Source organism: Bos indicus x Bos taurus, chromosome 5, assembly GCF_003369695.1.
Source record: "Bos indicus x Bos taurus breed Angus x Brahman F1 hybrid chromosome 5, Bos_hybrid_MaternalHap_v2.0, whole genome shotgun sequence".
Taxonomy (NCBI): domain Eukaryota; kingdom Metazoa; phylum Chordata; class Mammalia; order Artiodactyla; family Bovidae; genus Bos; species Bos indicus x Bos taurus.
In genome coordinates, this window is record NC_040080.1 from 105,164,660 (window position 1) to 105,190,551 (window position 25,892).

The following is a 25,892-nucleotide window of genomic DNA, read 5'->3' on the forward strand; positions in this document are numbered from 1 at the left end:
TGGAAGAAAAGTTATGACCAAACTAGATAGCATATTAAAAAGCAGAGACATTACTTTGCCAACAAAGGTCCATCTGGTCAAAGCTATGGTTTTTCCAGTAGTCATATATGGATGTGAGAGTTGAACTATAAATAAAGTTGAGCGAGGAGAACTGATGCTTTTGGAACTGTGGTGTTGGAGAAGACTCTTAAGAACCCCTTGGACTGCAAGGAGATGAAACCAGTTCATCCTACAGGAAATCAGTCCTGAATATTCATTGGAAAGACTGATGCTGAAGCTGAAGCTCCAATAATTTGGCCACCTGATACAAAGAACTGACTCTTTGGAAAAGACCCTGATGCTGGGAAAGATTGAAGGCAGGAGAAGGGGATGACAGAGGATGAGATGGTTTGGTTGGATGGCATCACCAACTCTATGTACATGAGTTTGAGCAAGCTCCGGGAGTTGATGATGGACAGGGAAGCCTGGTGTGCTGCAGTCCATGGGGTCGCAAAGAGTCGGACACGACTGAGCAACTGAACTGAACTGAACTGAGGCTTTGACTAAAACTGCAGCACTATTTAAACTGCTTACATTAATATAATACCTGGAGGAGTTAATGATACTTTCAAAAGTTTTTAATTTGTGGTCCAAGAATATTTTGGGGAACAGGAGATTCTAGCTGTAAAGCATGTTAATAGCCCGCACTGAGAAACAGATAGGGGTTTTCATTAATTGTGTACTTAGATTTCATTTATTTCTCCCCAAAAATTATTTTAATCAAAGCTGTGCCTTGACTTGCAAACTATGGTTCTTAGAATCATGAACCCCTCTCCTGGATGACACATAAGCCTGAGGAAGCTTGCATGAAAGATCTTTTTTGCAGAAATATTTGATTTATTTATCTCAAATGGAACAGTAGTTAAATTTTTATTTGTATCTTTATCTTTAGTGAAAAAGGCAAGCCACAGACCCCAAACAGCTAGCTTTAGCCTGGATTCAAATCTCACCTCCACTGCTTCACAGTTGTGATACTTAGGAGAAGCTCCTATAAAGCCACAATTTCCTCATCTGTAAAGTGGGAATAATATTAGTATCTACCGCAAATGTATTCTGTGAAGATTCAATGAGTTAAAAAAACAAAAAAACAGAAGTGTTTGACAGTCTAGCACTTTATCACCACTATATGTTTTGTTATTTTTCTCCTTGCAATTAAAAAATCATTTCAATATACTTGACACTAGCTGGTAATTAGGAAATCATTGATTGGTATAGACTCAGTTTAAGAACACATAGTAACATTGACTGAATCTAGAGAATTAGCCTTTATCTTCTGCCAATTATAAATCATAGTTGAGGTTACAGCTTAAACACTAGACACTATTCCTCACAGCAGGGGAGAATAGTTAGCAAAATCTGCAATTAGGGCTTTGTTTATACTTCCACTAGGAGGGATGATTTGTTAGTTTAAAAGAGATCTTTTGTGTTGATTACAGGTGTCAGCACATCCAAGTTTTGGCTGTGCTTGAATACCTGCTGTGAGATGCAAGACACAAGAAAATCAAATCTAATTGTTTTAATTCAAACATATCTTCATTTACAGCTGTGTTGATTGCTTTAACCTAAGCTGAATAATTTATGTGAAACAAAACTTTAAAAATCTATGTTTTTAGGTGGCTCCATGGCACAATGGATAGTGCATTGGACTTCTAAATTCTATATTTTTAACAACACGAATAATTTAACCTTAATCAATGAATTTTCTTGTTGCTTTCTCTGCTCCTAAAAAATATCTCTGCTTCTAAAAAAATCATCTTTAGTAATTAAATGACAACAGATTATTATGTCCCCCTTATGTAAATAAAGTATAAGTTTAATTTTACCTTTGGAAGGGACCAGAATATATCTGTGCTTGGCGATATGATCAGAATATTTTCAAAGTCAAAGTATTCAGGAATAAATAAATCAGACTCTGGCAGAAGTACATTCAAAAATATTGCCAAAGATGGACTAAGAAACTGACATCATCTTACATTCATTCACATGTAGTCTCTACTCTCAGATGTGAGTGTGGAGACAGATTTGAGGGGAAGATAGATACTTTCGTGAAAAAGGAAGCTAGATTTCAAATGAAATCATGATTTCTATGAAATCACCTAAAGTCATTATAGGGGAATAAATATACTTAAAGTGACCTTACAAATATATAAACAGTTATGTCCCCTTTATAATTTCACAATATGCTTAAAGTATTTAATAGGAGTTTTTTGTCACAAGCTCCTCAAAATTTAACTTCAAATAACAAAATCACCCAAACATTTTGGACTTCATGACACTGATACATGCTATCAGTTACTGCTAGTATTTATTAATATTAGATAAGTGAAACATGGAAGAAAACTAACATTTTTTTTTTTAACTTTCAACAAAAAAAGTCTTTTATCAACTGTAAAACCTTGGGACTCTTGGCTCAGGCTATAATAAAATAAACAGCCTAAGACTGTCATCCCTGTCGAAGTTAATTTGGATCAGACAGACTATTTACCTCTTCTTCAGATTCGTGTGACTCAAGGTTAGCCTATTTTGGAAAGCTGAGTGAGGCAAACCTAATCCTTTTCTGAAGCTCATTAATTGGAAGCAGGACCACACTCTGCAATAGCCTTTTCAAAACTGAAGAGACAAATTAAGAATTTAAATAAGGTGAAAACTCTAAAACAAGATTCTCACAGTGGCTTCTGTTTATACAGTTACACTCTAAATATAAAGCTGACACCATTCGTGTTAAATTTCACTAGTTCACTGATAAGCTAGAGCAGAGAGGAAACTTAGCACTCTGGGTAGTCTTGTCAGTCACTCTGAGAGAGCTTGTAAATAATGCAGGAGGATTTCTATGTTGTTGGCAAAACCCTTTCTTTTCAAATCCATGGATAAATGCATAGCGGAGAGTAAAATAGATAAATACATGGGATATTTCCTTGAATTACTCTTCAGTATAACTATCAGATCTTGAAGATTTTAAATATTATTTAAACTTCTCCAAGTGAAGGACATTTTTTACTGTTTCTACAGAGATCTGGAATGTGTAACACTGCTCGTAATTGTGGCTGACCACAATGTCACAATCTTCACTCTTTCAGCTGTCTCCACAATGAAAATCAAATTGCATATTAAGTGGGTTGGATAATGAAATTCTTGCATTTGTATTCTAAGCCTTGTCTAGATTTTTAAAGTTGCCATTAACCATAAGATAGTCTTTCATCAGTTATAACCACCCACTAAATTGCTCAAAGTTTGAATTAGTTACAAAATGACTTTTTGACATGTTTCAGCTATAGAAAAGAATAATTCTAGTGCAAATCTCTGTCCATCCTCAGCACTCAATATACATTTTGATACTGAAAAACACCAATATCCTTTATGCTGAAGCCCCTTGGGAAGGGCTCAGAAGCACAGGACAATCCGCTTCTGAAGAGGCAGCATGGTATAATAGAAGGAGCTTTGGCCTTAGTCATGATACCTGGAATCTAGTCCCTGTTCTGCTATGAGCCCATTGGATGTGCACAGGCAATCAACTGGGCCATCTGCCCTGCCTCCCTGCTTCTCATGCAAAATGATGGTGTTAAATGATCTCTTTTGTCCCTTCTGTTTTGACTCTATGAGATCATGATGTTTGAATGACTTTGGCATAAACAGAGAAGTCAGAGTCATAGCCTTTAGATCTAGAAAGCCCACCTTCCCTCTCTTTACATTTACTCTCAAAATTCCCAAAAGACCAGTCTGCACACACTATCTCCAAAACCACCCTCTCTTACCATATTCTGTCCCTTTCAACTGCAGAATAAGATAGAGGTTATAAATTACATGCAATATTATGCAAGACTGTGGTAAATGCTTACATGTGGTTTAGGGAACGAGGGCCAAAGAGTATCATTAGATTTTCAGAGGAATCCATGGCCTGAAAAAGAATAGGAATTTCTACCCTAGTATCTCTCCTGAGTCCATCTATATAATCTACCACTATACAATTCCATCTCCTCCTACAGTTTCAAATATCTCTCTTTAAAGAAGATTTGCATGCATTCAAATATTCATAATATTTTAAATACCCACAAAATAACTGGAGTTTTGGAGTCAAAAAGAATTTGATTCAAATTCCAGCCCTAATACCCTTTGACAAATTTATTTAAGCTGCAAGGTATTCATTTTCAACATACAGATGAGTCTTTATGATTCTTTGAAATATTGAATATTCATTAAAAGATATTTGAGGACCTACTATGTGTCACTGATGAAAATGAGAGGCTTTTGTTTTGTTTTTATATAGGATATTTAAGCATGATCACTTTGATCATGTGAACAGTTAAGCAGAGACCTAGAAATAGACAAGGGGTGACCCTTAGAAGTGTAAACTCAGGGCAGAATAAACAGCAAGTATAAATTTCTTGAGGGTAAATTCTGCTCATGAGTTTCAGGAATAGCATGAAATGAACCCCTCGGTAGAATGAGGGGTAGAGAAGTTACACTTAGAAAGCTCACTAGGCATCTTGGTAAAAGGATTTTGGCTTTTTTTATGCTGAAGATTATTAGCAAAGGAGTGGCATAATATGACATATGCTTTAAAGGAACAACTCTGACAATTATACGGAATGATAGGCTAAAATGGGGCAAAAGTGGAAAAAGGCTATATGGGAGGTAATTGTATTAATATATTGTATTAATATATATCAATAATAATTGTATTAATATAGTGAGGCATGATGTTTCTTTATATCAGTGTAAAGGTAATGAAAAACAGATGAATTCTGGATATATTTTGAGGGTAGAGCTTACTGGATTTATTATGGATTGGCTGTGAAGTATAAGAGGAAAATCAGAGTGGCTCCTGTTTTGTTTGGCTCAGTAACTGGATGTATATGAAAGAGCAGAATGAAATGGGGGTGAGAAAAGTGAAATCAAGACTTCATCTTTGGCTATATTAACTTCAAGATATCTATTAGACGTACAAACTTCAGGGAATGTCTACACTGGTACATTTAACTTAATCAAGATTGTGCTTCAAGACAAGAGTGGATGCAAGATCACTTAGGGAACAAGTGAAGAAAAGAAAAGAGGGTCAAAGATTGAGCCTTGGAGCATTCTTTCTCATATTTAGAGGTCAGGGATGTGAATTAAAGTCAGTCAAGGAAAAAAAAATTAGTCAAGCAGACCAAAGGGTGTCTCAGTGGGATGTTGTGAGAATTTACATAAGCTAAAGGGCATAAAGGACAGAAATGGTATGGACCTAACAGAAGCAGAAGATATTAAGAAGAGGTGGCAAGAATACACAGAAGAACTGTACAAAAAAGATCTTCAAATGACCAAGATAATCACGATGGTGTCATCACTCACCTAGAGCCAGACATCCTGAAATGTGAAGTCAAGTGGGCCTTAGGAAGCTTCACTATGAACAAAGCTAGTGGAAGTGATGGAATTCCAGTAGAATTCTGGATTTCAAGTCCTGGAAGATGATGCTGTGAAAGTGCTGCACTTAATATGCCAGCAAATTTGGAAAACTCAGCAGTGGCCACAGGACTGGAAAAGGTCAGTTTTCATTCTAATCCCAAAGAAAGGCAATGCCAAAGAATGCTCAAACTACCATACAATTGCACTCATCTCACACGCTAGTAAAGTAATGCTCAAAATTCTCCAAGCCAGGCTTCAGCAGTTCGTGAACCGCAAACTTCCAGATGTTCAAGCTGGTTTTAGAAAAGGCAGAGGAACCAGAGATCAAATTGCCAACATCCACTGGATCATGGAAAAAGCAAGAGAGTTCCAGAAAAACATCTATTTCTGCTTTATTGACTATGCCAAAGCCTTTGACTGTGTGGATCACAATAAACCGTGGAAAATTCTGAAAGAGCTGGGAATACCAGACCACCTGACTTGCCTCTTGAGAAACAGATATACAGGTCAGGAAGCAACAGTTAGAACTGGACATGGAACAACAGACTGGTTTCGAACAGGAAAAGGAGTACGTCAAGGCTGTAATAGATGGAGAAACAGTGGAAACAGTGTCAGACTTTATTTTTTGGGGCTCCAAAATCACTGCAGATGGTGATTGCAGGCATGAAATTAAAAGACGCTTACTCCTTGGAAGGAAAGTCATGACCAACCTAGATAGTATATTCAAAAGCAGAGACATTACTTTGCCAACAAAGGTCCGTCTAGTCAAGGCTATGGTTTTTCCAGTGGTCATGTATGGATGTGACAGTTGGACTATGAAGAAAGCTGAGCACCAAAGAATTGATACTTTTGAACTGTGGTATTGGAAAAGATTCTTGAGAGTCCCTTGGACTGCAAGGAGATCCAACCAGTCCATTCTAAAGGAGATCAGTCCTGGGTGTTCTTTGGAAGGACTAATGCTAAAGCTGAAACTCCAATACTCTGGCCACCTCATGCGAAGAGTTGCCTCATTGGAAAAGATCCTAATGCTGGGAGGGATTGGGGTCAGGAGGAGAAGGGGACAACAGAGGATGAGATGGCTGGACGGCATCACCAACTCGATGGACATGAGTTTGGGTGAACTCCGGGAGTTGGTGATGGACAGAGATGCCTGGCATGCTGCAATTCATGATGTCACAAAGAGTCAGACACGACTGAGCGACTGAACTGAACTGAAAGGGTACATAAAATTGTGGAGCCTGTTTTTTTTTTTTTTTTTTCCCTTCCAACAATGCCTTGTATATCATAAGCCATCAATAAATAAAACATGTTTCATTCATTATAACCTCTCTGACCTTAGGCTTATTCTAAACATTTTTTTAATTAATTTAATTTTTATTGAAGGATAATTGCTTTACAGAATTTTGATGTTTTCTGTCAAACCTCAACATGAATCAGCCATAGGTATACATATATCCCTTCCCTTTTGAACCTCCCTCCCATCTGCCTCCCCATCCCACCCTTCTAGGTTTATACAGAGCCCCTGTTTGGGTTTCCTTAGCCATACAGCAAATTCCCATTAGTATCAATTGCCCAATGACCATTTGTATTTGATTGTTTCACTAGCACCTTAAATTCAACATGTGTAAAACTGAGTTTAATTGCTTTCCCTGTCAACCAGATAATCCAATCGTGTCCTTGACTTTGCCTTCAGTCTCAGTGTTCTCCAGGCTAGGTAGAGTAAAATTAACTTCCAAAAAAGATTTTTCATATTTACTCCATCATTTAGGCTTAAGTGCAGAGTTTCATAAAGTTGCTTTCTGAAATGTGATTCTATAACACAAATCCAAACTTCTTAACGATGGCATTCAAGACCATCTGGGGTTTACACTGAATCTTTCCAAACCCTCTTTTGTTTTTAATAGTTTGCTCCAGTGCCATCAAACCCACTCTGTGTACTGTTGCCAGGTCACCTTTGTTTAGATTATCTTTTCCCCATCTGTTTGGTCCCTCTGGGGTACCACAGGCATGGCTCAGAGGTTAAAGCATCTGCCTGGAATGCGGGAGACCCGAGTTTGATCCCTGAGTCAGGAAGATCCCCTGGAGAAATGAAATGAAATGGCAACCCACTCCAGTACTCTTGCTCGGAGAATCCCATGGAGGGAGGAGCCGACGGGCTACAGTTCGTAGGGTCCCAAAGAGTTGGACATGACTGAGCGACTTCACTTTCACTTTGGTCCCTTTATCTTTAGACTATGTGTTGCCACAACAGCAGGCCCCACCTTACTGGAAGCCAATCCACCCCTCAAAGGCTGAATCCAATGAGATGTTCTTCTCAAGCTTCCCATTCTCCAGTCAGCAGGGATCTCCCTGTCCTCTCAGAGGATTTGGCTCCTATACTGCATATAGTATGTCCTACTTGTACCTAGCAGGCCTTTAAAATGATTTATGCATGCCTTCATCTCCCTTCCAGAGTTTAAACTTCTTGAGAGACCCTGAATTTCATCTACTGTCTAAGTAATTAAACAAAGAGGCCATTAGACTAAGATTGAAGCTTTCCTACCCTCAGGAGCAAACTGAAACCTAAGCCAGAGCCAATTCCTCTGAAGGCACCTGCCCTGGAGAGGACAAAAATTTAAGAATCACTCAAGCACAAAGAGCCAATTAGGCCTTCCAAATAAGGCAACCACTTAAGTTACAGCCAATCAAATAATTTCCTTGTTTTTCTCCTGCATTTACTTGTAGGAGGTGATCTAGAGCAGCAGGTTCCCAATCCTTTTGGCACCAGGGACAGGTGTCCTGGAAGATAATTTTTAAAGGGAGGATTGAGGGAGGGAGATGGGATGTTTTCTGGATGATTGAACAGCATTACATTTATTGTGCACTATAATTCCATTGCCACAGCATCAGCTCCACCTCAGATCATCAGGCATTAGATCTTGGAGGTTGGCGATCCCTTATCTAAAGGATGTGATTCAAAGTTGACGCGGGAGGTAGACCCAAGCAGGTGCTGGCACCCCTCCCCAGTCCTTGGAATGCATCTTCTGCTCACCATGACAGTGGCTGGAGGCATTTTCAAAGTCTCAGCCTTGAGAGACCATTGAGTTCTGAGATCATGTGGCTGATATAGACTGAACCTCTGTACAAAATGGTAGAACACTGGCGGGCAGGTGGGAAGGAAGCAGAGATCCACACCCTCAGCGTGCAGCACCAAGACAAGCCTCCTAGGTAAGTTCCCTCGCTTATTAAACCAGCCACTTACCAGTCTGCCGTGGCTGCCTCTAGCTCTCTTTGCCCTCCTTGTGCTGCGGTCTGGTTTAGATTTCACCCGGGAAGCTGCCTGAGATTTCCCGCCAGCAGTTCTCCATAAAAGCCTTTGCTGGCTTTGACCAGAGGAGTACGCGCCCAGGCCTAACCACTTACGGTTTGCTGCCACGGGATTTCTATCTGTGTATGTTCAAATAAACTTGAACGTGTTAATGCCCCTCAGTTTATCTTTTAACACTTCCACCACTTTCCTAAGTGTCTTTGTAAAAAGTAACCTTTCTGGGGCTTCCCTGGCAATCCAGTGGTTAAACCTCCAGGCTTCCACTGCAGAGGGGTGCCAAGTTTGGTCCCTAGCGGGAGAACTAAGATCTCACATGTTGAACAGTGGGACCTAAAAAAAAAAAATTTTTTTAAACAGCCTTTCCTAAGTGTTTTTGTAACCTCAATATTTGTTGAACTGTAATCCCTGATGGCTCAGCGGTAAAGAATTTGCCTGCAATTCACAAGATGCAGGAGACTATGGTTGGGATCCCTGGGTAGGGAAAAATACCCTGAGTCAGGAAGATCCCTTGCAGGAGGGCATAGCAACCCACTCCAGTATTTTTGCCTGAGAAATTCCATGGACAGAGGAACCTGGCCAGCTACAGCCCATGGGGTCGCAAAGAATCAGACAGGCCTGAACAACTAAGTGCATGCAACACACCCATTCACACTACACAACAGCCTTATTTTACAAAATAAAGTGCTGATGCCCAGTGAGTTTAGATACATACTGAAGGGCACACAATGGTCTTAGCAGAATTATTAGACTTATGCTCAGTTTATTTTTTCTACTATGACATCACAGTAAATATAGTTATTAAATAATCATATATTTTATTAACAGAGAAGAATTTAAAATTTTTTAATGGAGAAGAATAGTGCTTGATTATATACTATCCCAAATCCATAATTCTGTCTGTTCTTGAAAAAAGGAAATATGTATTGTCAAATTATGTATACATATATATACATTATGTATATATATATATTTGTATATCGATGGCACCCCACTCCAGTACTCTTGCCTGGAAAATCCCATGGACGGAGGAGCCTGGTGGGCTGCAGTCCATGGGGTCGCGAAGAGTCGGACATGACTGAGCGACTTCCTTTCACTTTTCACTTTCATGCATTGGAGAAGGAAATGGCAACCCACTCCAGTGTTCTTGCCTGGAGAATCCCAGGGACGGGGGAGCCTGGTGGGCTGCCGTCTCTGGGGTCACACAGAGTTGGACACGACTGAAGCGACTTAGCAGCATGCAAATTATGTGTATATATATCTGGTAGCTCAGCTGGTAAAGAATGCAAGAGACCCCATTTCAATTCCTGGGTCAGGAAGCTCCCCTGGAGAAGGGACAAACTGCCCGTTACAGTATTCTTGGGCTTCCCTGGTGGCTCAAACAGTAAAGAATTTCCTGCATTGTGGGAGACCTGGGTTTGATCACTGGGTTTGGAAGATCCCCTAGAGGAGGGCATGGCTACCCATCCCAATATTCTTGTCTGGAGAATCCCCATGGACAGAGTAGCCTGGTGGGCTATAGTCCATGGGATCGCAAAGAGTCAGACACAACTAAGCAACTAAGCAAAACACAACCCAGATACATCCTAAGAAAACCAGTAGCATCTACCTTGTAAAGTCCTTGCAAAATGTCTTTTCTTCAAGATTTTGCCTTCTTATTCTTTGACTTAAAAAAAAAAAAAACTTTATTGAGCTATAATTGACTCCAAACATACAGCATATATTTAGAATACAAGTTTTTACATATGTTTACAAACATGAAACCATCACCAAAATCAAGATAGTAAATATAACCATCACACTCAGAGTTTTCCTCAACCCTTCCTTCCTGACCCTTTTCCTCAACTCCAGTACTCACCCCAACCCCAGCCATGCAAACATAAGGCTAGTTTCTGTCACTGTAGGAGAATTTGCATTTTAACAGCAAATTAATATTGACTCAAGCATGTTCTTTTTTATCTGGCTGCATGATTATTTTGAGATTTATTCACATTATTGCATTTCTCCATAGTTTACTCATATTGCTGTAAGTAGTATTCCATTGTATGGATATACCAGTTTATCAATTTACCTGCTGATGTAAATTTGGCTTGTTTCTCCTTGAGGGGTATTAAAGTTGCTATGAATATTGATGTACAAGTTTTTGTATTGACATATGTTTGAGTAACCATCTAGGAATGGAATGGCCCAGTTGAATGGAAGGATATGTTTAATTATTTAAGAAACTGCCAAAAGATTCTCCAAACTATTTTCCATTCTTATCAGTAGTAGTTCCAGCTCTTTCACATCTTTGCCTTGACTGACTTGATTTGGTTAGTTTTTAAATTTCATCCATTCTCATAGGTGGTTCACCTTTGAATTTTTTTTTAAATTTATATGCCAGGCATTGGCAGCAGGGATACAAAGATAAATGATATATACCCCTTCTTTCACAGATATGGCAGCCAATGAGAAAATAAATAAACGTAAATTTAGTATGTGGTAAATCCTTTAATGTAGGTATGTAGAAAGTCTTTCAGGAACACAGGGAAGAGAAGTCAAAGACAGTTTAGAGAAGACTTTTAGAGATTTGCTATTTGAAAGATACCTTGACATTACCCAGCCAGAAAAGAAGAAAAACAAAGACATAAAAGTACAAATACAAAAGATCATGACATTTATAGAGGCAGGTAAAGGCATGGATGCATAGTGCATAAGTGCTGGGATCAGAGTTGGAAAGAAGAATAAGGGGTGGATTTTAAAAGAATTTTTCTGCCATGTTAAGGCGGTCAAGTATCTTGAGTCTGGGGACAGGCACCTAGATTCATTTTGATATATGGAAAAACCAATACAATATTGTAAAGTTAAATAAAATAAAATTTAAAAAAAAAGAAAGAAAGAAAACATAAAACAGGCAAAGCTCTGAAGAATGGGCTGGACAGAAAAGAGGCTGAGCAAAAAGACACCAAGGAGGCTAATCAAAAGAAAATGATGAGGGTCTACATTCATGTTTTCCTTTCCAAATAAAGAAAAGTTCAACCTGACATATTTCTGAGAACTATAATAAAAATTAAAAGTCTTTCTCCCCCCGTCTGTCTCTTCCTCTCTCTTTCTCATAAAGACATTGATTTCCCAAAGGACCGTATTCTTTATTATTCACTTACGATGGAATCCTCTGAGAGGGAAAGTTTTTAAATGCTTAACATCCATTTATTCTCCTAGAGATTTCAACTGCTATTTCGTCTTTTAATAAGAGAAAACCCACAAAATTCAAAACTCCTAGCACACGTCCTTAGAGAGTTTACAGAGGGTTTTCATTAGATTACGTATGTCTTACCATCCAGCACCACATTCTCTTCTGTAACTCCATTAAGTAGGAATAATTATTCTTGCAGTATATTTGAAAGTTCCATAGGGCAAAAGCCACAGCATATGGTTTTGACTCTGATCACTCCTCTTAATAAAAAAAAAGTTTAAGTGTTGTATGGTATAAATTTATAAGTAATATTAGTGCCTTGGGTATATAAAAATTCTATCATTTATGACTAAAAATTGCAAAAAGGCCCTTTTCACAAATTTTATTTTTCCATAAGAATGAGCAGTAATTTCACAGTATAATAAAATGGCTACATGTATGTATTTCCAAATCCATCTTAATATGTCCTGTATACTAGAAAGAGCAAGAATGTATTTCAACTCTTCATTTACATGCATTCTGAAGTACGTCATAAACATAATCCTAAATATGTTTCCCATACGTTAAATAGGATACGTTGCCCTACAGCGATGATTACTAACCAGTTTTGGTATAGAAAAGAATAACTACGTGTGTCCTTTTACATACAGAAAAACCAAAGGAGGCTTCAGGAACAATTATTACATTTTACCTGTTTGTTAATGTATTTATTCAACAAATATTTACCAAGTTTCTACAGTGTATAAGACAATTAATGGAACTTCCCTGGTGGCTCAGATTTTAAAGAATCCGCCTACAATGCAAAAGACCCAGGTTCGATTCCTGGGCCAGGAAGTTGTCCTGAAGAAGGGAATGGCTACCCACTCCAATACATACTCTTGCCTGAAGAATTCCATGGACAGAGGAGCTTGTGGGCTACAGTCCATGGGATCTCAAAGAGTCAGACACAACTGAGCAACTAACACTGTTGTTTGTTAATGTATTTAGTCAACAAATATTTACTAAGTTCTACAATGTATAAGACAATTAGTAGCTGGATAGACCTAGGCCCCAACTTCTTAGTGCTTAACTTATTTCATCTTTAAAGCACTCTCTCATATTAAGGTTCCTTAATACTTCTCTACTCCAGAGTTTCTCAAATTTGTACTATGGACAACCACCAAAATGTCTCCAGATATTACCATGCATTCCCTTGGGGACAAAATCAACTCACAATGAATATCATTGTTCTATTCAAACAAGAAGAGAGAACTATGCTCTTCACTTTAAATACTGTGTTTTTTTTTTTTCAGGAAATTAATATGTGATATAGTATTATTAACTAACACACAGATTTTGCTCAAATTTCACAAAATTTTATTCCAGAGTCCATGGTTTTCATAACCTTATTCAAGATTCCACATTGTATTTAGTTGTATTGAACAGCTTCAGCTCCATACAACAAATTCTGATAAATTCTTTTTTAATTTTTATTCTGCTACAAATATTTTCTAATTTTCCTTGTTATGGCTTCTTTCCATCATTTAAAATTGGACATTTAATTTTCAAATACATGGGGTTTTCAAAGTATCTTTGATATTAATTTATCATTTTGAGAAATTTCTTAATAAATTTGATAAATTTAATTTCTCACTTACATGCTTTCTTCTCTTCAATCACCTCTGTGTTTTTTCAGTCTTTTAACTTTACTGAGGCTTTCAAAGGCTAAGTAAAGATCTCTCTTGGTAAATGTCACACTGCACTTTAAAATATGTGGGTTATTTTCAAATACCTTTTGATACTGATTTCTAACGTAATTCAACAGTGATAAGAAAACAGATTCTGTATGATTTCAAAACCTTTAGAGCATGAAATTTTTACACCTTATTTTATGTCCCTAGATATGTTCCAGTGTCTCCTGGTTTATAGTCTATGGGAACAATTGAATAGAATTTGTATTCTGCTTTTTTGTGAAAACTGTAAATCTTAATTATGTTGAATTGATTCATAGTGCTTTTTAGGTCTACTATATCCTTCTATTTTTCTGTCTATTCATTCTATTAATTTTTGAGAGCTTGATATTGAAACTCCAACTAAAAATCTTAATTTATTTACTTAAAAAAACAATTGAAATATATAGTAGAACTATATGTAACTTTTTTGTGTATTTTCCAAGTCTCCTGTAAATGTGTTATCATACTTTCACAATATAAAAAATTAAAAATAAATAAATAATGCTGTTTTTAAAAAATATTTAGCTGAATTTGAATTTAATACTATTTCTAAAGATAACAAACATCTGAATAAAAAGTAAAATAAAATTCTATCATTTTGACACTTCATAAAATGTCAATGTTGCTTAATAGCTTGATATTATTATAGTCTAAACACTTAGATGACTGAATATTCCATTTTCATGTGGAAAAGTAGTAAGTTTTCTTTTTAAATGTAATTTTTCACATAATTGTTTTAAAAGATACATCTATTTATTTTCCAAAATCCCATAGTAGTTTAACAGTTGTAAATCAAAGTATGTATTTCATAAACATTAACTTCTCTATAGTGCAAAATTGCTACACTGAAGTCAAATTATTTTATTAAATTTATTTGAATCTGGAAGAAACACAAGCTGGAATCAAGATTGCTGGGAGAAATATCAATAAACTCAGATATGCAGATGACATCATCCTTATGGCAGAAAGTGAAGAGGAACTAAAAAGCCTCTTGATGAAAGTGAAAGAGGAGAGTGAAAAAGTTGGCTTAAAGCTCAGCATTCAGAAAACTAAGATCATGGCATCCGGTCCCATCACTTCATGGCAAATAGATGGGGAAACAGTGGAAACAGTGTCAGACTTTATTTTTGGGGGCTCCAAAATCACTGCAGATGGTGACTGCAGCCATGAAATTAAAAGATGCTTACTCCTTGGAAGGAAAGTTATGACCAACCTAGATAGCATATTCAAAAGCAGAGACATTACTTTGCCAACAAAGGTTTGTCTAGTCAAGGCTATGGTTTTTCCTGTGGTCATGTATGGATGTGAGAGTTGGACTGTGAAGGTGGCTGAGCACCGAAGAATTGATGCTTTTGAACTGTGGTGTTGAGAAGACTCTTGAGAGTCCCTTGGACTGCAAGGAGATCCGACCAGTCCATTCTGAAGGAGATCAGCCCTGGGATTTCTTTGGAAGGAACGATGCTAAAACTGAAACTCCAGTACTTTGGCCACCTCATGCAAAGAGTTGACTCATTGGAAAAGACTCTGATGCTGGGAGGGATTGGGGGCAAGAGGAGAAGGGGACGACAGAGGATGAGATGGCTGGATGGCATCACTGACTCAATGGACATGAGTCTGAGTGAACTCCGGGAGTTGATGATGGACAGGCAGGCCTGACATGCTGCAATTCATGGGGTCGCAAAGAGTCAGACATGACTGAGCGACTGATCTGATCTGATCTGGACAGACTGTGAGTAATCATACCATAAAGATGTGTCAATTTTGATAGAGCAACCAACGCATCTTTCCAAATGTGAACCCAGCTTTATAATGGTGGAAAAATACAGCTTTCAGATTTTGCATAACGTATCAAAAAGCTCATACGATTTTTTAAACATCAGATAAGTGTTTCTGAAAACTGAATATAAGTTATTTAACTGAATCTAAGGTATATAACTTTCAAGTAACAAAAGTGGGAAATTGATAATGAAATTTTAAGAAAATAGAAATTACATTCTGCAATTCAAAACAAAGTATAACTTTTCATCCCCCTTTTCCCATCCTTTTAAAGGTTAATTACAATGTAATCTGCTTTTCTATATAGGCGAAGTATTATATTTTTAATTTTACCTCTAGTGTTAGTCACTCAGTTGTGTCTGACTCTTTGCAACCCCATGGTGGGTAGCCCTCCAGGCTCCTCTGTCCATGGAGTTCTCCAGCCAAAAAATACTGGAGTGCGTTGCCACGCTCTTCTCCAGGGGATGTTGCCCACCTAGGAATCAAACCCAGGTCTTCTGCATTGCAGGTGATTTCTTACCATCTGAGCCACCAGGGGAGCCCATTTTTTTTTTCCCCTTAAGCTATCTAAAGTGGTTATACTCTTCAGCCTTTCTCTGTTTAAAGTGAAATTTATTTTGAAATCAGGCATTGTTTAATTCTTCCGCTACATGCTAATACAAAACACAGTTAACCTCTTCGTAGGCATCTCAGTTTTATAAACGTATTGGCTGATGAGCATCCTTACAGCTTCCCTATGAAAGTCAATCTCAAATTGTTGATTTAGAAGCAATGTCTATTTACCTCAGTGTGCTAAGATCATAATTAGAATCTAACCAGCCAAAAGGATAATTGAGTATCATAATTTATTTCCTTTAACTTTAAAGTGATTCCTGGCATAATGCAACAAAGAAAATGCACACTGGATTTTCAAGAACTCTAATTTCAGGATATGTGTCAAAATTGGTCTTCATAGATTATTTATGTGCATTATTTTCTTATGCCCTTATTATCTTATTGTAACCAAGGAGGGACAGGTGATCTAGAGGGATATTGTTACACAGGATCAGTTCATTATCTGATCCATTCTGTTTTGGCAGTTGTATGATTCTATGGCTATCATTTACTGTAAATTAGGGAGATAATGTGGAGAAGGCAATGGCACCCCACTCCAATACTCTTGCCTGGAGAATCCCATGGACAGAGGAGCCTGGTAGGCTGCAGTCCATGGGGTCGCTAAGAGTCAGACACGACTGAGCGACTTCACTTTCACTTTTCACTTTCGTGCATTGGAGAAGGACATGGCAACCCACTCCAGTGTTCTTGCCTGGAGAATCCCAGGGACGGGGGAGCCTGGTAGGCTGCTGTCTATGGGGTCGCACAGAGTCGGACACGACTGAAGTGACTTAGCAGCAGCAGCAGGGAGATAATGACTACCACAAACCACATTGTATTCACAAACTGGGTGCAAAGCTGTTATCTATAGACTTATACTTTTTGAGAAGGTGCTAACATAAATTGCATGTTATTAAGCATGTAGCATCCATGGTACATGAGAAGAGAAGCAAAAGGCAAAGGAGAAAAGGAAAGATATACCCATTTGAATGAAGAGTTCCAAAGAACAGCAGGGAGAGATAAGACAGCCTTTAGCACAGAGAGATAAGAAAGCCTTCCTCAGTGATCAATGGAAAGAAATAGATGAAAACAATAGAATGGGAAGGGAAAGACTAGAGATCTCTTCAAGAAAATTAGTGATACCAACCGAACATTTCATGCAAAGATGGGCACCATAAAGGACAGAAATGGTATGAATATAACAGAAGCAGAAGATATTAAGAAAAGGTGGCAAGAATACACAAAAGAACTATACAAAAAAGATCTTCATGACCCAGATAACTATGACGGTGTGATCACTCACCTAGAGGCAAACATCCTGGAATGTGAAGTCAAGTGGGCCTTGACTTCAAGGCCTCCAAGTTCGTAGGAAGTATCACTATGAACAAAGCTACTGGAGGTGATGGAATTCCAGTTGAGCTATTTCAAATCCTGAAAGATGATGCTGTGAAAGTACTGCACTCAATAGGCCAGCAAATTTGGAAAACTCAGCAGTGGCCACAGGACTGGAAAAGGTCAGTTTTCATTCCAATCCCAAAGAATGTTTAAAGTACTGCACAATTGCACTCATCTCACATGCTGTCAAAGTAATGCTCAAAATTCTCCAAGCCAGGCTTCAACAGTACATGAACCATGAACTTCCAGATGTTCAAGCTGGATTTAGAAAAGGCAGAGGAACCAGAGATCAAATTGCCAACATTGGTTGGATCATCAAAAATGATAGACAGTTCCAGAAAAACATCTACTTTTGCTTTATTGACTATGCCAAAGCCTTTGACTGTGTGGATCACAACAAACTGGGGAAAATTCTTCAAGAGATGGGAATACCAGACCACCTTATCTGCTTCCTGAAAAATCTGTATGCAGGTCAGGAAGCAACAGTTAGAACTGGACATGGAACAGACTGGTTCCAAATAGGGAAAGGAGTTTGTCAAGGTTGTATATTGTCACCCTGCTTATTTAAATTATATGCAGAATATATCATGCGAATTGCAAGGTTGGATGAAGCACAAGCTGGAATCAAGATTTCTGGAAGAAATATCAATAACCTCAGATATGCAGATGACACCACCCTTATGGCAGAAAGTGAAGAAGAACTGAAGAGCCTCTTGATGAAAGTGAAAGAGGAGAGTGAAAGAGGCTTAAAACTCAACATTCAGAAAACTAAGATCATGGCATCCGGTCCCATCACTTCATGGCAAATACATGGGGAAACAATGGAAACAGTGAGAGACTTTATTTTCTTGGGCTCCAAAATCACTGCAGATGGTGATTGCAGCCATGAAATTAAAAGACACTTGCTCCTTGGAAGAAAACCTATGACCAACCTAGACAGCCTATTAAAAAGCAAAGACATTACTTTGTCAACAAAAGTCCATCTAGTCAAAGCTATGGTTTTTCCAGTGGTCATGTATGGATGTAAGAGTTGGACTATAAAGAAAGCTGAGCACTGAATAATTGATGCTTTTGAACTGTGGTGTTTTAGAAGACTCTTGAGAATCCTTTGGACTGCAAGGAGATCCAACCAGTCCATCCTAAAGGATATCAGTCCTGAATATTCATTGGAAGGACCGATGCTGAATCTGAAACCCCAATACTTTGGCCACCTGATGTGACAAACTGACTCATTGGAAAAGACCCTGATGCTGGGAAAGACTGAAGGCAGGAGGAGAAGGGTCAACAGAGGATGAGATGGTTGGATGGCATCACCAACTCAATGGACACGAGTTTGAGCAAGCTTCAGGAGTTGGTAAAGGACAGGGAAGCCTGGTGTGATGCAGTCCAGGGGGTTGCAAATAGTTGGACACCACTGAGTGACTGAACTGACTGAAACGATCCATGGTACACATGAATAGGAACACAACGGCATATTATTAACCATCACGCTGTGTTTCTTTCTTTCCTGGTCTCTTGAAACAAGATCTGATATTTCATGTTCATATTTTATTGCATTTTTTAAGATGAGGATGTCATCACTGGTTACAATAATAACATTTACCTACTGATACTTCCGTCTGTCCTTGCAAGCATATACAGGAGTATTCTTGTTTTTGATGTTGATGTCTGCAAAGATCCCTAGTAACTGGCAAAAAGAATAAATTCATGGCTAAAAGGACAGTTTAGAATAGTAAAACAGATAGAAACTTTTTTGTTAGAAAGGCTGTGGTTCAGATCTTGGACTTCCGTACTTAGCAGTTGGTCAACTTATTGACTCCACTGGAGACTTCCTTTTATTATTTGTAAAAGAGAACATTCTACTTTGCTTCATCCTTTTGTTAAGATGAATTGAATCTGCTCCAATTATTATTATAATATCATTATGGCTAATAGTTCTTCCTCTAGTTTTGTTATTACTATTGTTGTTGTTCAGTCACTGACTCATCCTACTGTTCACCATCATGGACTGCAGCACACCAGGCCTCCCCGCCCTTCACCATCTCCCGGAGCTTGCTCAAACTCATGTCCACCGTGTGGATGATGCCATCCGACCATCTCATTCAAGTTAAGATTTGTTATTGAAGGCGTATTTATTTCCATAAATATTTATTATGATAAAGGAAGATTTCATAAAGGAGATATATATAGCTTGTAGATACAGAAGATTAGGGAATAGGAGGGAAACAGCATCTCAGGTACCAGAGGCAAGGCAGTGTTCACAGCACACATGAAAGACAGATTACAAAAAAAAAAAAAAAAAACAGAAGTTTATCAGCATTCCATTAGATACACAAACCACTTTCCTATTCAAGGTTGTCTGACATAGTCTCCCCTACAGCTGTAAGAATGGTTAGAAGTCAACCTCAAGTGTTGTTCCCTTACAATATGTTCTCTTCAAGAACAGATAGAGGGATCTTTTTAAAATCATAAGTCAAATTATATTACTCCCGAGTTAAAATCTTCTAATGGCTTTCCATCACAGTTAAAGAAACTCCAACCTCCATGCCCTGCCTGTGAGGCAGTATAGGATCTAGCCCCACTATTTTTTCCCATCTCCTCTCACACCTCTGGGACTTCCCTGGTGTTCCAGTGATGAAGATCTTCACTTCCACTGCAGGGGGCATGGGTTTGACCCCTGGTTGAGGAACTAAGACTCCCACATGCCACACAGCACAGCCCTTCCCTCCCCCCAAAAAATGGCCTTCTCACACCTCTTCTGCTCCCTCACACTAGAATCTAGCCATGAGTATCTTTATTTCAGCTTCTCACGCATCAAGTTTATTCCCTCAGAGCTTCTGCACTCTCTGCCTGGAATTTTCTATACACACAATCTGCTACATATGGTCATTCAGATCTCAACTAAAAACTCACCTCCACAGGGAGACATATCATTTCCTAATGTTTTTCATTATTTCTAATATGCTTGTTTATAATCCATTTCACATCACTAGATGTGTAAGCTTCATGAGAACGGGTTCATGCCTGCTTTACTACTACATCTTCAGGACCTAGCATAATGCTTCAGCATGCTAGGTGCTCGATAAACATTTACTATAAAGAAGTGAGTGAATGAAAGCCAGGAGGGCAGAGGGACTTTTTAAAAACCACATTCCTTTGTAGTGGGAGAGGACAAAGTATGTTGTGGATTCACTTTGTAGGTCTGGGACAATTTCAAAATACAGCAAAATATTTTACATTTCTTTTATTTGTTTCAAACATTTTTGACCCACAAAATGCAAAGAAGAAATACAACAATCTCTTTGAGCCAATTATTTGTATTTTCCAGTTCTTGGAGCTTAACCAACATTTTTAGATATCCACATCCAGAACACTTTGGTCTAGTTACAATGTACAGTATTTTGAAAATTATTGGTCAAATACTGAAGGTATGGATACAAGGATAGGTCATATAATTAAAATAAACAACAACCAAAAAAAAAAATCCACAAATTGAGGACTGCTTTTCCAGTAGTAGAAAGCAACATCATAACTTATGACTTAAAGAGAAAGGTGTCTTATTACAAAACCTATAACTCACTTCCTTTGTGACATTAACTGCAAAGAGTTTTATTTCAGCACATGTTACAACACCCTCTAATTCACAAATCCTGTTCAGGTTAATAGAAAAGAAGGTTTGAAATTCCACGATTATGACTGAGCACTCTTTATTCCGATATTGCCTGTTTATCTTAAACTGGGTTTATTGTAACGACTGAAAGTATGACATGGTGGGATCTTTGTTCTTATGGCCCAGGACTTTAATTTAACTGTGTAGCTTTGACATGTCATTTTACTGCTTTGAAGCAAAGAGGACAAGTGAAGCCATTTAAAAAGAAAGAGAAGAAAAAAAAACCCTAGAAGTTAAGTTGTAGTAATAAAGTGAGGAAGAAATTTTTTCGTTTATTTTGTCCTTAGGCCTGTCTATCCTCACATCATCACATTTTCAGGAAGAAGGATTGCCTGAAAGCTGGCTCCAACTAAATCCTTTTTAGTGCTGTTTCACTGAAGGACTGGAAAGTGACAATTCCTATCAAGCAGCTGGTTTTTTCTTCCCCTGCCAGACTCCAGGGCATTCATATTAAACTGAGAAAAACCACAACTCAATCCTTGGTCTTCCACTTAATTTTTCATACAAATTTAAGGTCAGACTGTGGCCTAGCAACCAGTGAGGTGCTTGTAACACGTGAAAAGTTACACACCAGGCAGCTCCTCTGAATATGGTCATCACGTTACCTGACAATTAGAGAATGTTTCTAAGATGCTAGGAGAGAAATTATTCAGTTCCAAGATGAGTTTTGAATGCTGCACTAATTCTTCTAAGTTAGTTTTTACTTCCTATGGATTGTGAAGTTTCGCCAGTAAGCAGAATTGAAAGTTTAAATTTATTTTTGTAAAAGCATGCATTTTTTTCAAATATTAATAATTACAACCAAATAACCTATCATAGATAATTATAGGCAAGTTATGAAGCCTTGTGGGCTACAGTCCATGGTGTTTCAAAGAATCAGACACAACTGAGTGACTAACATTTACTTATTCATATTTAGTGAATAAGAAGATAGCAGGAGAACTATGTATGTTCTTGAACCTGGAATTTCCATTTAAAAGCAAACTATTGTATTGTTTCTGTTCCTTTTATTTGCTGACTCACATGCTTATTATTTTTCAGTAATTGAATAAAAATGGTCCGTATGTTGTATGATATTTTTCTTCAGGAAACATTCATTACTTGCTTACGTTTTTGATAGAACCTCAAGTACTTTGATATTTTTCAACTTGATAATTCTTGTTCCAATTACTCATCCGAAGGGAAATGCAAATATTAAACTACATTCGTTATGAGTCAGGTCTTAAGTTGCTCTCAAGTCTTTTGGTTAACATCTTCTATGAATTGACCATGTGATGCCTTAGAAAGTCCTGAACTCTATGTTTTTCTGATGACTAGATTGGCTCCTCAGTAACATTTGCTCATCATCAATATTCTATGAATGAGGTGGCATTTCATTGGAAGAAGCAGATTGAAAACTTGTGTCTCCTATTCTGTCACATCTGGGTAAAGCTCCCAATGCTATTGTTTTTACTTTCTTTTAATCTCACAAAGAAATATTAAAATTGAAGGACTGACCCTGTGTTCAAAGTTATTGTCAGAAACAGTGAAGTCATAGGCTTCTGTTTTTAATAATCCCTCATAAAACACAGAGCATCGTTAATCATAAATGACTGCAGATTCCCTAGATCCTGGCATTGCTATGGGCCTGAGCATTTTTAAGTGTCTTATAAACTTGATCAGACAACAGCCTCATGACATTGCATAAAAATTTGGCTGTGACGGAAAGATGAAACAACAGTTGAAAGCATTAAAATACTTAGAAACCGAAGATAGTTTTATTACATTTCAATAAAATATAAGTCTAATTTGCAAATACTCTTCAACTTTCATGTTTCATTAACATATCAATCAACAACTATTTATTGAGTGAATACAATGTGTTCAGCACCATTAAGCACTGTAGGGAATACGGAGACTTACGAGAAATTTATTCATTCTTGAAATGCTATTTTCAGCATCTGAGTGCAAGGCTCTATCCTAAGTGCTTTGGAAATACTCTGTGTTTCTTGAAGATAAGGTAGACATAATTCCTTTCTTCAAGAAACCTACCTCCAGTTGCTGCTAAATCACTTCATTTGTGTCCGACTCTGTGTGACCCCAGAGATGGCAGCCCACCAGGCTCCCCTGCCCCTGGGATTCTCCAGGCAAGAACACTGGAGTGGGTTGCCATTTCCTTCTCCAATGCATGAAAGTGAAAAGTGAAGGTGAAGTCGCTCTGTCGTGTCCAACCCTCAGCGACCCCATGGACTGCAGCCTACCAGGCTCCTCCGTCCATGGGATTTTCCAGGCAAGAGTACTGGAGTGGGGTGCCATTGTACACGTAAGATTTAGGAAGGTTACAGGAGAAGCGAAACACACTGAAGTTCTGATAAAGAAACTCTCTTTCTGCTTTTGTTTTGAGGGAATATTACCTACTTGAGATGGAAACCAACTTGGATCTTCAACTTGGAAGTCAGATAAGAGAGAAATCGATGAATGCTATGCTCTGAGTGTGCATGTCTCCACAACATTCCTGTGTCAAAATTTTAATTCCCAAACTGATAGTATTAGGAGGTAGAGCCAGACCCATCTTCTTCCCTACTAGCTTTATCTGCTTTTCAGCTTCAATGGCCAATCCCTGATTTTCTTAAAGGGCCAGAGAGTAAATACTTTATGCTTGGGAGCCAACCATCTCTGTCAAAACCAGTCTCCATTTCAGTGCAACAGCAGTCATAGACAATACACAGAGGAACAAGCAAGGCCCAAATCTAATACAAAACCAGAAAGCTGGTCCACAGCCTATATTTTGCTGACCTTGGCTCTAGACAATCAACAAAACTATACATTTTGACCCCTGCTTTGTACTGTTTTCCAATTTTCAGGGTGTAAATATTCCCACAATGGTGATTTCAATCTACCAAGTTCATATTCTTGCATGCACAGTAAAAAGTAAAAAGGAAGACACTGAGGTTAAAGACTACATGGAAGTAAAACCAATATATCTTGGCTATTGATTGGATCTGTAGTAGGAGGCAATGCGTAGAGGTAAAGATGACTTCAATTCCAAGATTTTTTATCTTGTGTGATTATAAGTATGTAAATTGCATTGATGAATTTAGGATAGTCAAATGTTTATGTGTAATTTACTTTAAGATAACTAAGGTTACATACACAGTAAAATGATTAAGATGTGATGAATTTTTAGTATTTATTACCTTTGTTTTTAATAAGACTTTTAATTATAAGTTTATATAATTTATTTTTAATGGCTGTTTGACAATTTACTAACAAAATTGTTGAAAGATTAACATTCACTCTTGGGAGTTGGAATAAGCTTTCTCTATTGGCCACAAAACTTGTAGAAGGTCTTGAATGTCAAACCGAAGAGACAAGGATGTAGTCCAATAGGTAAGATAGAGTTTTAGAAGAGTTTTGAAATTGTGAATTGCGTGATAGTGGCTATGCTTCAAGATTTGTCTGAAAGCATTGTTACTGATGAATTAACCTGGGGACAAATTGAAAAACAGAACACTAATTAGGAAGTTTTTAGAGTGGTTAAAAAATATTATGAGAAAGTAACTATAGTGGAGACAATAGGAATAAAAAGGAAGATACTAAGGTTAAAGACTACAGGGAAGTAAAACCAATGTATCTTGGCTATTGACTGGATCTGTAGTAGGAGGCAATGCATAGAGTTAAAGATGACTTCAATTCCAAGATTTTTTATCTTGTGTGATTATAAGTATATAAATTGCATTGATGAATTTAGGATAGTCAAATGTTGATGTGCAATTTACTTTAAGATAACTAAGGTTCATACAGCAAACAAAAATCCTATATAAAAGAAAAAATAATTATTTTCTCACATAAATTGATCAAAAAATTTTCGTTACTGCTGCCCCATTATGAAGTAACTAACTGAAATTAATTTGAGCAAGGTATTTACTCTTTCTGGACTATAGCTTTCTCAAATTGTAAAATAAAAATTATAGTAGTAATCCACCAATAATATCCCCAATAGGTTTTGAATTTTAAATGAAACTATTCAAATAAAGGAACTAGAACAGTGCTTGGCACAAAATAAGTGGTAAATAACATTATATAAATGATTATCTTTTTATTAGTAGAAGTAAACACAAATGGAATATTCAAGACATATGCCATCTTGAAACTTGCAATTCACAATGTACCTCTGCTCTGTCTGTTCACTTGGCTAGTTCCTCATTCTTCATCTTTCACTTTTAATTTCCACCTCTGAGAAAAATTCTCTGACTACCCAGTCAACAGTAGGTCTTCTGTTACTTTCCAACTTGGTTCTCAATTTATTCCGTGATAGCTGGATGGCATCACTGACTCGATGGACGTGAGTCTGAGTGAACTCCGGGAGTTGGTGATGGACAGGGAGGCCTGGTGTGCTGCAAATTCATGGGGTCACAAAGAGTCGGACATGACTGAGCGACTGAACTGAACTGAACTGAGCACTTATCACAATGTTTAACTCTTATTTGACTATTATTTTAGTCTATCATTTCTAAGTGACTGGACTTCCATGAAGAACCACTCTCTTTCTGACTAGTCATCTCTCTGGGGTATCTAGGCCTAGACTAAGCACAAATTGGAGAAAACCTATAAAACAAGAACATGGATTTTTGCAATAATGTGCTGTGTAGTTTCACCAATACACAATAAGAATTTTAAAATAAAATGTTTTTAAATGCTCTTTATTAGACTTAGCAGCTGAAATCTAAGTCTTACAGGTCAGCATCACTTTCTATGGAATCCACAGGTAACTATTCGTGTATATTGTGTGATTGGCACCATATTAGGAATTGAGATAAGTTTTTAAAAAAAATTACACATGGTCAAGATCTTATTGTTGGATCA